Genomic DNA, 14067 nt, shown 5'->3' with positions numbered 1-14067 from the left:
CTGTTTGAACTACTTTCATAGCTCTCCCTGGTAGCTATTATTTCTGCTCGGACTTGAATTATCTTTCTAAGAGCAGTTCCATCTTGAACCCAAGATTTTCCAACTGCTGAATCTTGTACTATCACTCAAGACTTCATATCAACACACTGAGTATTTATTTTTTTATTCTTCTGTAGGAAGATTGTTTCCTTTAAATATTGTGTTTCATCTTTATCCTTCTTATCCTGCCATATGTTATTCACATTTCAGAATTTTTTTAGTATCTTCAGAAGGGAGACACTATGAAGTATTTCAGATATTACCATTGCTTCCTCTCCCTCTATTGGGTTATCACCTTAAAGAGCTAGCACCCCAGTTTTTTTTTTCTGTTTTTTTGACTGAGAACTATCCAAATCTTTTTCTTCTCCTCCTCTTTATTAAAGATAAAGGTTCCCCTTGCACATATGTCCTACTTGTTCCCAACTCTAGGGGGTGGTGCTCATCTCTGTTTCAAAGCCAAAGAGCCAGCACTGTCCGAAGACGTCTCCGTGGTCATGTGGTCATCATGAGTAAATGCCAAAGGTGAATGGAACACTGTTACCTTCCCACCAAATGTGGCCCCTATTTTTCTACTTGCATTTTTTACGTGCTTTCGAACTGCTAGGTTGGCAGAAGCTGGGACAAGTAGCGAGAACTCACCCCATTACACAGCACTAGGGATTTGAATCGCTGAACTGTCGACCTTTCAATCGACAAGCTCAGTATCATTGCCACTGAGCCACCACATCCTCTTTATTACGTATTACCAATTCAAATATCAATTAACAGATGTTTACCCAAAGCTGTATTTAGGTATTTTCTATACAAACAATAGGGACTAAGAAGATGAAGGTAGGAGCTAAAAATCTGAGGCTTCCCAGATTCTTATCTTGAACAAAATAGCTGTTAATTCTCTGTCTCCCACCCTCCCTCCATAGTAAATATCCAAGATTCCTGCTATTATTTCATCCAAGGAACAACTTTGTTTGATGCATTAACAAAATAATACAACTGACATACAAATCAGTTAAAGCCAGCAATTGAACAATGTCGTCAATTTAAATTCTGTCCGTATTTTAATAGAATTACATATTTGTAGTAACTGTTTTTAGGATCTCAACATTAGGGTCTAATAACCTTCTAATGGCCGGAGGAAATAGAATGTGGCTTTCTTCTCCATAAATGCCAGGAAAGAACCATTGGATGGAAACTTTACAGAAAGGCACCCAAACTCAAAATAAGAAATAATTCTTGGCTGCCAAGTAGTAAACAGCCTTTTCCTGGGAGTCATTTATGCTCATTATACTCATTAAATGAGTTTTTGAAGCAAAGGTTGGATATCCATTTTTGTGAGACATAATGAGGCTTCCTGACTTTGCCAGGAGGTTATATTAGGAGTCCTTCCACAATGATTCTTTAAAAAATTGTGAATGTGCAATATATCCATAGCTGCCAGATAAAATTACCACTAATATGCCACCAAAGAGGGATAGGAAATAAGGGTGAAGTCCAACAATGGCCTCTTTAACAGACTATACTCTATGGAAAATATCCCTGTAATATAATGGAAAATGTTCTCTAAAGGTAGAATATTTGAAAAAAAAAATGAAGATAAGCTATCAAGTACTAGTTCTGCTAACAAGTGTTAGCTATGAAGTACTGTCAGGTCTCAATTGTCAGATAATGGATTTTGAGAGCAAACATAACTAGGTATGAAAACAGATATTTGGATAACATTTAGCCAATGTTCAATCCTAGCCATTAGTTAGGTAATTGACTCTTGGATGGGTAGGCATTATCTCAAATGTGTACTCCAGACACTATGAGCTTGTTTTCTTGGATTTACATTCTATCTGTAATTTTTGCACCATTAGCCTTTGCTTTGATACACTCTTAAAAACAGAGTAGTCTATGTGAAAGCAATTACATCTTTCTTGAAATTAATGAATACCCCTTCCTGTATTTTCTCATTGCTCTGAGAACAATTGATGCCTTAATTAATTTAGATAGGCTTTAAGAAAAATGTAGAGTATTTCATGCAGAGTAAGATTACAAATATTACTGGTTCGTAATATTCATATGCTATTCTCCCTATCAGTAGGACATGTCTCTTTATACCAGTTAAGGGGGAACAACAGCTGTTATGCTTATGTCTTACATATAAAATGTCTAGTGAACCATCCTGAAAAAGAAATTTCAGGCTAGATAAGCTCTGATTTAAAACAGAAATGTTATTTTCTAATATTCTCATATTAGTTTCAGTAATTCTGAGGATCATATTTAAAACTGACCCTATGATAAAGCCTTTGAAACTATCATTGTTAGCTTATATAGAGTAATGCACCATCCAGAGAAGACAGGGCAAGTTGACCGTGCACTTTTCAAACTGTTTGTGATCTTCCAGGAAATTTGTACATCACAAGCATGAAATGAGACAGTTTAAGAACTATCAATTGTGCCATACTTTGAAATAGTTGAGAGTGCAGAGTCATTTAGCAGAATTGTTTCTGTAATAACACTATGCTGCAAAATGTACAATGGTCAAAATCATTGAAATTTTCTTAGCATTTTTTCCTTGACATGTTTCTTTACCTATAAAGTTAGAATTCATAGAATTCTGATTGTCCCAATCTTTATTTTGTCATGGATCTGCAGTTCTAATTCTAGTTCTAGGGGGTTTTTTGGGGGGGGGAATGATAAAGGAGTCCCTGTGGATTTTACTCTGCTAGTCATTGCTGACTATAGGGGTGGTGCTCATCTCTGTTTCAAGGACATGAAGCTTAAGGCATTTCCATGATCCTGTGGCCAACATGACATCACAGAGCACTGTTAACTTCCCACCAAAGTGGTACCTATTTATCTACTCCTATTTGCATGCTTTTGAACTGTTAGGTTGGCAGGAGCTGTTGTGGCCCGCCAGAGGCCTGCATGGATTGTGGCTGATCCCGACGACGAGGAGGATGGTGTGATGTCGCGCCAGCAGCCTGTGCAACCAGCGCTCGAGTCGGGCAGCGAGGAGGCTGAAGAGGATGTGGTGCCAGAGGCAGAGACTCAGCCAGGGCCTTCAGAACCTCCAGAGGCTCCTTCAAGTGAAGAGAGTGAAGTAGAGGAGCCTCTTCTCAATGCTTGAGCATGCAGGGCTGCCAACAGGCAGGAGTGGCTACTCAGGAGGAGGTCTCCTCGAGAGTAAGGCTTGGGGTCCATTGGCTACTCCCTTAGCCTATTTAAGTTCGCACACAGATAGCAAATGTTGCTGGAAACAACAGTTTGGTCCTACACAGAGCAATTTGAGAGTGAGTTTTTTGGTTTCTGCGCTGATTGCCAACCCTTGTCGGACTTTGTTTAATCTCTGTAATTCATAGCAGGCTGATAAGGACATTTGTGGTTAAAGCCTGCATTTTGAAAAGGGTCTGTTTGTATTAAACAGAGATTTTGGAGCTGTGTGTGTGTGCTACACTTCTTGGGATCCATAGCTGGGGCAGAACAGGAGCTGGGATGAGGATGAGAGCTCAGCCTGTCATGTAACACTCGGGTCTTGAACTGCTTTCCAGCCAACAAGCCCAGTGTTTTAACCATTGAGCCACTGCACCACCCCTCTAGATTTTAGGAGTCACAACAAATGAATGGGTGCCCAAACCATTTTCAGGTTTGCCTACAGAATACATTCAAACTTTGAGAATGTTGAGGCCATCATCTTACATTGAGTCAAAACCCTTCGATTCATTTTTTTCTGTTTGGTGCAGGGAAAGCAGGAGCAAAGAGAACAAGCATCTTCTGAATGGCCCTCATATATTGTTAACTATTGTAAAAACTATTGTTTTTAATTAACATCAATGCATAAAATATTGTCAGGAATAAACAGAATAACAGAATTACAGAGTTGGAAGGGATTGGCTCTCTAATTTCTTAAAAACTTCCAATGATGGAGGGCCTACAACTTCTTAAGGCAACCCACTCCACTTGTTAATTGTTCTCACTGTCAGGAAATTTCTCAAGCATTCATAGAAAAGCTGAGAAATGTGATTTCTTCCATTGTGCAAATCTTTAAGATGGATGGATGGATGGATGGGAGGGAGGGAGGAAAGAAAGAAAGACAGGGAAGAAAGGAAAGAAAGGAAAGAAAGGAAAGAAGGAAGGACGAAAAGAAGGAAGGAAGGAAGGAAGGAAGGAAGGAAGGAAGGAAAGAAAGAAAGAAAGAAAGAAAGAAAGAAAGAAAGAAAGAAAGAAAGAAAGAAAGAAAGAAAGAAAGAAAGGACTCCAGCAATTTAATATTTTTTCCTGACCCAATGCCAATCATAGCCACTTTTGGGAACATGATTAGCTCTGGTTATTTTGTCAAATTTTATCAAAAACAGTGACCTGAATCATTTTGACATTGCTCTATGCGCTGAGAATATTTTCAATGAAATGAACACATTTCTTTAAAGAAATCACAAGCTGTCTGAACAACTAGTTACTATTTTATTGCCAAGCAAAGTGAGACAAAGGTTAATACAATGTAAGATAAGAAACTGGGCATTTAAGTATGAATTAAAGGGTTTGGAAATACAACCACCTCTTCTCATAGGTACAGTGTGTGGTAAGTGCAGGATTCAGAAGCTCATTATAGGTAAGCTCCTTTCCATATTTATATCAGTATGTGGCTGGAATATTTTTAGAAATAATTTATGAGCCAAGATTTTGTATATCCTGTAAGGTTAATTTCACAGAATGACAGCAAAATAAATATGGTGTTACAACTTGCAAAAATACAGTGCGGTACTTTGCTAGACAAGGACACAATCAACACTCACTGAAAACTCCAACATGACATTTTGTTCTTTTTGCTTTGCTTTGCTTTGCTTTGTTTCTTCCCCACTGGTAATACAGATAACTGACACACAAATCTAAAACAGTTCTTGCAAACTGCAGGAATCTGAAAAGAGACGTTTCCCTCTAAAATGACTGCTTTTTGTCACAGTATAAGAGAAGGATGTTTAAATAAGAACTATATTTGACATGGTCAAGAAATATATGTATTTTCAGCCAGGTGTCATGAATCTATGTTTGTCAGCAAATCCAATGTTAATAACGTGTTGCTATAGCTTCACTTGTAAGCATCTTGTCCACCTCTTTCTCTTTCTCCATCTGTTGTGGCCCGCCGGTGGCCAGCAGAGCTGGCAGCAGAGTCAGACAGTGTAGAGGTTGGGGAGGAACTTGGGCCAGTCCTGGGGACTGGGAAAAGCTTAGACGAGGGCTCTGCATCAGAGGCAGAGAGGGAGTTAAACAGCAGTGAGGCAGAGGAACAGCTGGAGCCTGTTCCCAGTGTGTGTATGCACAGAGTTGCCGGAAGACAAGAACAACTCAGAAAGCAGGGTCAACTCAGGAGTAAAGCCACACCTGGGAGGTGATTGGCCCCTCCCATAGGAAATAAAAGAGGAGCAAACAAGGAGTGGGCTTTTGCAGGAAACAATTTGTTCATTCTGTGACTCTGAGAGACTGTGCCAAGTTTTGCCTTGCACTGCGCTTGGAAACAAGTTACATGGCAGCTTGCCAAACGAGATAAGGTGTGTCGAGAAATATTGCTTTGAAACACTGTTTGAACAAACCTTGCTGACTGTGAATGAACGTAATTCACAGTCGTGTAAATAAAAGAAGTTTTGCTGGGACCAATTCCTTTATCCTGCTTGTTAAGGGAGTCTAGGTCAGAACAACATTTAAGCACATGCACATATACATTATGCCTTATATACTGTGCATTCAGAAAATATCCAGACCCTCTTCACTTTTGTCAATTCTGTTATGCTGATTCTACAGTTGTTGAAATTCTTTTTTTTTCTCATTAATCTACACTCAGCACCCCATAATGACAAAGTGAAAACAAAATTTTAGAAGAAAATCTGAATACTTTCTGAATGCACTGTATATATTACAACAGCATGCATTTATATTATTGGTTTTCCAGGATATTTTGCTATCTCAAGTCTTATTTGTCTCAAGTCATTTGAACCAACACAAAAGAAGTGGCGGTTTCCCAAATAATAGTTTACTAAAACATAGTCAATAAAAGGTTTGGTATTGGTATCCTGAATAGTATTACATCCTACTCCAGATTGATTTAAAGCAATCCAGGGCCAGAATGAACATTATTTAATTCTGTGCAGCATTACAACTGTTCATAGCAGGGGTGGGTTTCACTTACCTTTGCTACTAGTTCACTCACGCATGCGCGCTTGCTTCACTCGCGTACACACCACTTCTGTGCATGCACAGATCATATTTGATGACATTCGGGTGGGTGGGAGGAGCCGCCCATTGCCACTGCTACTGGTTCGCCCAAATCGGGGCAAACCTTTAGCAATCCACCACTGGTTCATAGACATTAACTGTAGGAAGAGCTACTCTGTGCTTAGATGCCTAGTTCTGAGAATTTTCTAGCTTAAGTGTTTAGCAAGCCATGTTAAAAGTCATATCCACAAGATACAAAATACCAGAGTTCTTGGCTGGAAAATGTGGGAGATCTTTTGTATGGCTAAACAGAAACTGGATGGAACTAACTTAAATCTGGGAAATGTTTTTAAAAGTAATATTGGGCAGTTTCATCACTTTCAGTGGTTAGCAAGATACCTGATGGTGCTACAAATCACACTCCAGACCATCATGAAAATAATTTATGTGATTTTAACAAAGGAATTGAAAAAATAGATTTCGCCAAGATGGAGGGAAAAATAAAATAAAGAAAGCAACTTTGGCTTGCAGTCCTCTTCGTTCAACAAAAAGGTATTTCTGGTGGGAGATAAATATTCTTATGACAAATATTTGTCATGGAAGGGGAATAAATCACATTAAAATATCCCCACACATATAATTACATATCTTGTTCATTTTCTTTAAAAGTATATATAAATGAAACATTCTAGACATTATAAAAATGTGCATCTTAGAAAAATTCTAGGAGATCTGAGATCCTGAACATTTTCATGCCAAAACTGATACTACATGTAGACAGCAAACCCCATGTAGCTGCCAACACCAAAGAATGAAGATCAGTGCAGATTTCAGTAAGTATCAATGCTAGCCTGTGATAACTTAATTAAAGCTAAATCTCCTTGGGATGCTTTTTCCCAAACTTTCACCACCTGGGCTGAGATAATCTTTCTAATGATTGCCCCCAGCTTTCCTGTGCTCTCTCATCAAGGAATATGTCTTCATGTAGATTGGACATATGTCTGTGGAAATAAGACAGGGAGGGGGAGACAGTGAAAGATACTTTACTTTAATTTTTATTTTATTGAATCATGAACACAAGGCTGTTATCCACAGTTTAACATGTACCATATTTTTCAGAGTATAAGACGCATCAGAGTATAAGACACAGCTTAGTTTTTGAGGAGGAAAATGGGGGGGGGGATCTGCCTACCAGGTATTCATCTGGCTAGGGTCCTTAGTCTGGTCAGCTTCAGCACATTAGTTTACTGGTTTTTTATCCCCTCCTTGGGGATAAAAAACAGCTTCTAAGGCACAGCTGAGAAGAAACAGCAATGAGAAAAGCAGGCAAAGCACAGGGAGATCGCTTCACTCGGCTAGCGCCTAGTTAGGGCTGAAAAAAAGCTTCTAAAGAATATCTGAGAGTTGGAGGAAAGCATGGAGATTGCTTCACTTGCTAGCGCCTTGTTAAAGCAGGTTAAAGTAATGTTTCTCAACAATTTTAGGAATATTGTCAGGGCTGGATTTTTTTTTTCTTCTGTTTTGCTTTTTTAAGTACCATGTAAGTGGCAGTCATTCAGAAATAGTCAGTAAAAAATATTGGGATTTGACCCATTTTCTGTCTTTCTGTTTTCATCTTTGAGTGTGATTTCTTCCACACTGGGATATTATGAAACAGGGAAATAGAATATAAATTTTTCAGGAGAAAAACAAAATAGAAAAGGCTTAGGGAGGTATTCAGCCTACTCATGTGAAGGTGAAAGTATGCTATGTGGTAGGAACAACAGTTTAGTATACTTGGAGACAACAATAAAACTCATATAAGTCTATCATTATTTCCAGACTCAATATCCAGGGATCAATAATTTTAAAGAAATGACCAAGAGAAAGATCTACAAAGCTCTTCTGTGGCCACATTTTGTTGGAACACTCCCCTGTAAATCCATCCAGTAAGCTTTGGGTTATGCTCTCCAAATTCTTGACAATACTGCATCAGTAAGATCAAGAACTCATGCCAAGTGTGTAATAATAACCAAGAAAATGAGCTCCTCATAGTCTCATTTCCTGGGTTTATTGCAAGAAAAAAAGGATCAGAATTCAGGCTTTTGGAAACTGAATGGATATGTACTTTACTCCATACCCCACACAATTTTTTTAAAAAAATCAGTGAATGTGTTAATACACATTGTTGCCTTTGTGCTTCTGATTTAAGGGGTAGCTGATGACCAGTTCATGAGATACAAATGGAGGGTCTATCTCTCCTTGTTCCATGGTGATTGGAAAACATCCATTCCCATGTCTAGGCTCTAAGAATCCTATTATATTTTAATTCCATTTGATTATATTTTAAAAGGAAAGTGAAAAGAAGGGCTAGGGGTGATATGATAGCATTGTTCCAATATTTGAGGGGCTGCCACAAATAAGAGGGAGGTCAGTCTATATTCCAAAGCACCAGAAGGCAAGACATGAAGCAATGGTTGGAAAATATTCAAGGAGAGAAGCAACCTAGCACTAAGGAGAAATTTCCTAACAGTGAGAACAATTAACCAGTGGAATGGCTTACCTTCAGAAGTTACAGATGCTCCAACAATGGAGCCTTTTAAGAAGAGACTGGACAGCCACTTGTCTGGAATGGTATAAGATATCCTGCTTGATCAGGGGTTTGGGCTAGAAGACCTTCAAGGTCCCTTCCAACTCTGTTATTCTATCAGTATATACAAAGAAGTTGAAGACCAGAATGAGAAAATGGAATGCGTGCAAACAAGCTTGAGATTCAAATTCAAATTTCCACTATTCCTATGCCAAAAGGAAGATGGCCAGGAAGCTTCTGTTCATGAAGTAGAAGTTCCTACATACTTCAATTATAGGGGGAATATCCTTCTTTCTGACAGCAAATTTTCAAGATAATTTTTTCCCATAAGACAGCATCATACAAGAATGATGGGAGCTGGCCAGCTGGACTGACAAAGGGAGGTTGCTATTCATGATTTATCTGCTGTCTTTAGCTTGGAAGGCCTCAGATTGTGTAAATTGAAGTTCCTCTAAACTATTGGTTGATTGTCACTTGACTGCAGCACAGGAGTGTTAAAGATCATCTTGGATCTTCCACAAGGGTATTTCTCTACTTCTAGGATGTCTTTGGATAATACTAGTCTCTCATTTTCAGTAGAATCTTTTCTTTAAAAGAAAAAGACAGTCCTATATAGCATGGGATTATTATGTGAATAAATAACAGAAATATGACACAATAAGTTTATTTAAATGATTAACAAGTATGTGAAGATCCATATGTTTGCATAACTGCAAGAAAATTGTAATTTAAATTCAAAATCTGGGTTTTGTTTTTTCTTTACACAGGAAACATATAATTCAATGGAAAATATATGTCATTATGAAAGAACAAATATAATTCCCTTTTGAAAACACTATTATATTACAGAGAGGACAAATGCTGTGGATAGACCAGACTATATGCTGTGCTGCTACTCATCAGCAGAATTTGAAATAAGATTGGAGAAAGACAGCTGCCTCCCAGGATAGAATTCAGAACATCTTCTGTCATCTTAACACCTCATCTTTGGTGATATGTACAGGCGTCAGCCTTTTCACTATGTGTAGATATAAAAAGAAATGGTGTGAATAAACAAGGCAAAATATACTGTTGCTTGAAATAAAGACTAGTGGAATGTGTTCCTTGAAGCCAGGGGTGAAATCCAGCAGGTTCTGACAGGTTCTGGAGAACCGGTAGCGGAAATTTTAAGCAGTTTGGAGAATCGCCAAATACCACCTCTGGCTGGCCCCAGAGTGGGGTGGGAATGGAGATTTTGCAATATCCTTCCCCATAACTATACACTGAAGCACACTGAAGTGGTACCTATTTATCTACTTGCATTTGCATGCTTTCAAACTGCTAGGTGGGCAGGAGCCAAGATAAGTAATCGGAGCTCACCCTATTGGGCAGTCTCTTTCCAACTGACAAGCTCAGTGTCTTTACCAATGAGCCATTGCGTTCCCCCTATGAAATAATATGAATGTTTATATCAGTATATTTTAATTTTAAAAAAATTGTTTGTTTTTTTAGTCACCTCAGTTACCCAAGCAACTCTTGTTATTTAGAGGGCAGGCCTTCAGGTTCGGCTACTGAAGTAACCCTACTGAATTCCGAGTGATTTGAGTAAAAATTCTTAGGCTGGTGCTGTGTAAGATGGAACACGAATTCTATGCTCATAGAAACTTCAGTTTAAAATATTGACATGATATCTAGCTATAAATGAATGAGAATGGTTCTGTCCATTTCATGTCTATCGCCCTTTGTCCCATCAGTGCCCCAGTAACTCTGACTCTTATATTTTCTATTCAGTCTAAACTATGGCATAGAATAGTTGTGAGGATCAAATGGAAGGGATTTAGTTTTGATCAAAATCCAATCGAGTGTGGCTAGGTGACAAAGAGAGATTGGGAGGGCTTAAAAAGATATTTAGCAACATGATCTATGCTATTCATCCCTGTTGAGAGAAAGGTCACATTTGCTGGGGTTTCTCATGTTTTCTGATCCTGTGTAAATGCGGTGACTTCACTGATGTGCCATGCTCCAGCTCTTTCAGTATCAGACTTGCAAAGAACTGTACATTTGGAAAATTCCAAGTACATAATTGAGTGGCAGGCCTTTGATCCATTAAAATCTTCTCAATTTACTGCCGCTCGCCCGGGTGATCTATCACTGGCAAAAGTAGGAGTTCATGCCGAGTTATTTTCACTGTGCTGATACATAATGAGCAGATGCTGAGTTCAGTTAGCAATTGTTTTATAAGCATAGCCATTGTTGACAGCTGTAATTACTCAAGGGAATCCATTTACTGATCCCTTGTGTTTGTCTTATCAGTGTCATAAACCATCTCATTTAATGGGGAAAAAACTGTGGAATTCAGGGGATAAATAAGACCAACAGTGAAAGATTTAGTGGGCTTATATGTAATTTTGGTTGACATCAGCCAGGTTTTTCACTTGCCAGATTTGCTTCCTCCCTCTGCTCTGAATTGCTGCAGTATAAAACCTTTGCCAAACATATTTCTTTATCCTAGTCTGGTTAGACAGTTTTACTGATACAACTAGTTAGACAGAACAATTATATTTCCAGTTATTTGTGCTCAACAGAGGGGGAAAAACAACAACTATAAGCAAAGATAAGAAAAATGGGGAAAAAATTAGGCTGAGACAACACCCAGTGGATTGACTTCAAGCTGTATTAACATCCCCAGTTCATCATAAATTATATCAAATCAGCAACAATATGCATAATGTAAACCGTACTATAAACAATGACATTTAAAATTGCAGCTTATCCAAATTATAATTATAATAAGTAGTAATAATGGTGCTCAGGAATATCTGCAAGAAATACCATTTGTCTGCAAGCAAGAACTGGTGGGACCACAAAACAGACAAAATAATAAAAATGAAGAAGTTAAAGTACTCTGGGAATTTAGAATTCAAAACAATAAGCACCTGCCACTTAATAGCCCAGTTTTACCAATCATCAATAGGAAAGACAAAAAAAGTCTATATAGTGGACATGGCAGTATCTGGAGACAGCTGAATAAAAGAGAATGAACTGGGCAGGGAAAAAGATGAAGTCCTGAAAATAGAATGACTGTGTCAAAAGAAAGCAGATACTACCAAGGGTAATAGGCACCTTGGGTGCAATCCCAAAACTTCTGGAGCAGCACTTGAACACCATTGTAATCAGGCGTGGGTTCTACTTACCTTTACTACCAATTTGTATCATTCATGCACAGATCAACTTTGATGACGTCCGGATCAGTGGGCGGAGCCTCCCACCGGTTTTACTACCAGTTCTTGCGAACCGGTCCAAACCAGAGGCAACCCACCACTGATTGTAATTGACAAAGTCAACAGTCAATTGCAAAAGGCAGCTTTACTTGGAATATCTTGCATTATGTGACCATACGTCTAACATCATCAAAAAAACATTTGCATAACCTTGGGAAGGGCTCAATAGATGTTAATTCCAGTCTAAACATCTTGCTGACTATGCAACCAGCTATTGTCATCACCATCTCTTCCATGAATGCCCCCTTATCATGGGGGAGGGACTCTGATGATATTGAGAGCTATGCCGACAGTAGCATATTCTACCAGAAGGGTCATACATGCCAAACAGGGGTGAAATGCACCCAGTTCAGACCGGATCACCCGATCCGGTAGCGATGGCGGTGGGTGGTTCGGAGAACCAGTAGCAAAAATCCCTGCGTCCCCCCACACACCATGCCCAGCTGAGCTGCATGATCATCACAGGCTTTTTTTTTTTTTTACTTTTAAAAGCATAATTTCTACAACCTCTTCCGAAGAAAAAATGCTTTTAAAAGTTAAAAAAAAAAAAGCCTCTGATGATTGCGCGGCTCAGCTGGGATCATCAGAGGCTTTTCAAAGCATTTTTTTCTGTAACCTCTTGGCCGAAGAGGTGGTAAAAAATGCTTTGAAAAGTCTCTGGCAACTCCCAGCTGAGTTGCCTAATCGGCAGAGAGGTATTTTTTAAAATGCCTCTCTGACGATCCCAGTTGAGTTGCCTGATTGGCAGTGGCTTTTCAAAGCATTAGAAAAAATGCTTTGAAAAGTTTAAAAAAAAATGTTGGTCATGCCCACCCAGTCACATTAACCCCCCCACCAAGCCACACCCACAGAACCAGTAGTAACGAATTTTACATTTCATCCCTGATGCCAAATAGTATTAGGGAATAACCAGATCAGGTTTATCCATCAAGCCATTTAATTTGGTGGGAAAAAAAACAGAAACAAAAGAGTATCCTGTATCAGATCATTTATTACCTGGGTCAACAAAGATGGTGTCATATGTTTAAAAAGGCCACACTGCTTGGATTCACACATATAACATGTTGCTACTTTACAACATCCTAGAATCTTGGGAAGAACTCAATGTGTATGTAGGTCAACGCCAGCTAAACAGCTAGGAGGGGTGATTTCACACTGTTGTGCCTATAACAATAATAGAAATCAATAGTCAAGTCAGTCGAGCGTTACTTGAAACTGCTTACATCCTGCGACAATACTTTTAATGTCATTAAATAACAACACTTACCTATCTCAGGTCCTTGATAGGTAAAAAGGTAAGGGTAAAAGTTCCCCGCGCACATATGTGCTAGTCGTTCCTGACTCTAGGGGGCAGTGCTCATCTCCGTTTCAAAGCCAAAGAGCCAACGCTGTCCGAAGACATCTCCGTAGTCATGCAGCCGGCATGACTAAACGCCAAAGATGCACGGAACGCTGTTACCTTCCCACTGAAGTGATCCCTACTTTTCTACTTGCATTTTTTATGTGCTTTTGAACTTCTAGGTTGGCAGTAGCTGGGACAAGTAACAGGAGCTCACCCCGTTATGCGGCACTAGGGATTCGAACCACTGAACTGCCAACCTTTCAATCAACTAGCTCAGCATCTTAGCCACTGAGTCACCATATCCCTTTGATAGGTGGTGAGGGGCAAATGAGATGGGTTTTGTTATTTGTTAACTAACATAGTTACCTTGTATTTTAATTGATTTATTTTCTCTCTTTTAAAATGATGTTCAGATTTATTAGCTTCTAACATTCGTAAACTGATAAACAAGCTGGAGACTAGCTCCAGATAAGAAAAGTTTGTTAGTTGTTGTTACTTGGAGGTCTGGCTTATTTCTTTCTGTGAACTCCAAACAACCTTTTTCCTTACAATTACGCCCCTTCTGATGTCAGACTTCATTTTAATGAACATGTGTGATACTATTGGATGCAAATATGTAACATGTTTGACTACATTTAACTGATTTCCTATGCAAAGGAAGGCTACTTTTA

At 38.8% G+C, this 14067-nt stretch overlaps 1 long non-coding RNA gene across 1 annotated transcript; it reads right to left on the bottom strand.

Annotated features, from left to right (window-relative positions):
* Nucleotides 1-9442: 9442 nt before the first annotated feature.
* On the bottom strand, nt 9443-13404 carry LOC117667127 (uncharacterized). Its single transcript, XR_004591975.3, has 3 exons — nt 13322-13404; nt 13051-13218; nt 9443-9812 (listed from the first exon to the last, which is right to left on the bottom strand). It is a non-coding gene; the product is annotated as an uncharacterized LOC117667127 (long non-coding RNA).
* Nucleotides 13405-14067: the final 663 nt, after the last annotated feature.

The sequence above is a fragment of the Pantherophis guttatus genome, chromosome 5, assembly GCF_059756535.1.
Source record: "Pantherophis guttatus breed Tessera chromosome 5, ASM5975653v1, whole genome shotgun sequence".
In the NCBI taxonomy this organism is placed as follows: Eukaryota; Metazoa; Chordata; class Lepidosauria; order Squamata; family Colubridae; genus Pantherophis; species Pantherophis guttatus.
The sequence above is the reverse complement of the archived record's forward strand: the minus strand, read 5'-3'. Positions and strand labels throughout refer to the sequence as shown.